We start from the raw sequence: 2854 nt of genomic DNA, 5'->3' as shown, positions 1-2854 counted from the left end.
CTCAGAGTCATATATTTTTGTACTTGAGGCATGCTAACTGTTAGCACGCTAACGTTAACATTTGAGCTTTTGTATATATTTTCGAAGGTATACACCTCAGAGTTATATATTTTAGTACTTGACACATGCTAGCTGTTAGGACGCTAAAGTTAGCATGTTATCTTTTGTATATATTTTTTTAAGGTTTACACCTCAAAGTCATATATTTTTTAACTTGACGCATGCTACCTGTCAGCACGCTAACGTTAACATTTGAGCTTTTTCATATATTTTCGAAGGTATACACCTCAAAGTCGTATGTTTTTTAACTCGACACATGCTAACTGTTAGCACGCTAATGTTAGCATGTTAGCTTGTGTATATATTTTCGAAGGTATACACCTCAGAGTCATACATTTTGGTACTTGACACATGTGTACTGTTTGCATGCCAACGTTAACGTGTTAGCTTTTGTATAAATTTTTGAAAACAGGTAAACAGGAATACACGAGTAAACAGGAAGTCACAAGAACACAGGAAGTAAATAGTAAACAGGAAGTCACAAGTACACAGGAAGTAATTAGTAAACAGGAAGTCACAAGAACACAGGAAGTAATTAGTAAACAGGAAGTCACAAGAACACAGGAAGTAATTAGTAAACAGGAAGTCACAAGTACACAGGAAGTAATTAGTAAACAGTAAGTCACAAGTACATCGGAAGTAATTATTAAACAGGAAGTCACAAGTCCACAGGAAGTAATTAGTAAACACGAAGTCACAAGTACACAGGAAGTAATTAGTAAACACAAAGTCACAAGTACACAGGAAGTAATTAGTAAACAGGAAGTCACAAGTACATCGGAAGTAATTATTAAACAGGAAGTCACAAGTCCACAGGAAGTAATTAGTAAACACGAAGTCACATGTAAACGGGAAGTCACAAGTACATCGGAAGTAATTAGTAAACAAGAAGTCATATGTACACATGAAGTCACCAGTAAACGGGAAGTCACAAGTACACAGGAAGTAATTAGTAAACATGAAGTCACCAGTAAACAGGAAGTCACAAGTACACAGGAAGTAATTAGTAAACAGGAAGTCACAAGTACTCAGGAAGTAATTAGCAAACACGAAGTCATAGGTAAACATGAAGTCACTGTTTGCATGCTAACGTTAACGTGTTAGCTTTTGTATACATTTTTTAAAGTATGCACCTACATTTTTGTACTTGACGCATGCTAGCTGTTAGCACGCTAACATTGTCATATTAGCTCGTGTATATAATTTTGAAGGCATACACCTCAGAATTGTACATTTTGGTACTTAATGCATGCTAACTGTAAGCAGGCTAATGTTAGCATGTTAGCTTTTTTGTGTATTTTTAGACGTATACCTCAAAATCCTACATTTCGGGACGTAACACATGCTAACTGTTATATGTTTTGTTACCTGGCGCTATCAGGCTAGCGTGTTAAATGTTACCGTTTCAGTTTGGTTCCGTCTTTTCAGCATTCGCACGCATTTTCGTACAAAATTGCATTTTCTCCTACATTATGTACGTTTTTTTTGATAAGATGCCAGCTCATGTTTATATTTGGGCATGTCAGACAAGTCCTCTTTGTGGAACTTCCCAAGTTCTTGGATGGGAACTGAGTGTCAGCGCCACCATTTTCGCATCAGCGATGTTCAATGGGTGGAATTGTATGGCCTGGCCGCTCCACTCAGGAACATTCCCACAGTGGAAGCCCCTCCTTTCAGACGTTGCTTGTTGATCCGTCACCCCAGTCCGAGGTCGCCAGCGCTCTGAAGAAGGTTTGCACCCGCTTTGTGCATTCCTGCATCCTGACTCGCCGCTGAAAAACAACCCCTCACCCTCACCATGATGCCGCCTCCCATCATGCATCACTCCGTGAAAAGACGCACATTCGACCGCTCCAAATGTGTATTAGCACACCTTCAGGCTACCGTATTTTTTCACATTTTGTGAGTTGTTAGCATAGATTTAACAATTATAGTCTTTATGCTAACAGTATGTTAGCATAAAGTTGGATGACAAATGTATGACTCTCACTTTATACCTGCAAATTTGATGTAAAAAAGTTAGAATGCTAACGGTTACAGCGGAATACTTACAAAATAGCGCCAAGTAACAAAATACATGAAACTTCAGCTAAAATGTGCTAACAAACTAAATATATGACACTTACCGTACTGTAAGTGTATACTAGTACGTTTAGCTAACACAAAGTTAGCATGCTAACAGCTACAGCGGAATTATTGCAAAATAGCGTCAAGTAACAAAATATATGAGACTAAAGTGTACACCTGCGGGATTAGCTAAAACAAAGTTAGCATGCTAACAGCTACAGCGAAATTCTTGCAAAATAGCATCAAGTAACAAAATACATGAAACTTCAGCTAAAATGTGCTAACAAACTAAATATATGACACTTACTGTAAGTGTGTATACTAGCATGTTTAGCTAAAACAAAGTTAGCATGCTAATAGTCAGCTTGACAGCAAAATAGCGTCAAGTAACAAAGTATATGAAACTTCAGCTAAAATGTGCTAACAAACTAAATACATGACACTTACTGTAAGTGTATACTAGTACTTTTAGCAAAAACAAAGTTAGCATGCTAACAGCTACAGCGGAATTCTTGCAAAATAGCGTCAAGTAACAAAATATATGAGACTAAAGTGTACGCCTGCGGGATTAGCTAAAACAAAGTTAGCATGCTAACAGTTACAGCGGAATACTTTAGCATTACAACATAGGAAAAGTTAGCGTTCTTCTAAGATGACACGTCAGTGACAACAACGATTCAACTGTGTGTGCGTGTTTGTGAGAGTGTGTGTGTGTGAGTGTATGTGT

Source organism: Nerophis lumbriciformis, linkage group LG01, assembly GCF_033978685.3.
Source record: "Nerophis lumbriciformis linkage group LG01, RoL_Nlum_v2.1, whole genome shotgun sequence".
Classification (NCBI taxonomy): Eukaryota; Metazoa; Chordata; class Actinopteri; order Syngnathiformes; family Syngnathidae; genus Nerophis; species Nerophis lumbriciformis.
The sequence above is the reverse complement of the archived record's forward strand: the minus strand, read 5'-3'. Positions refer to the sequence as shown.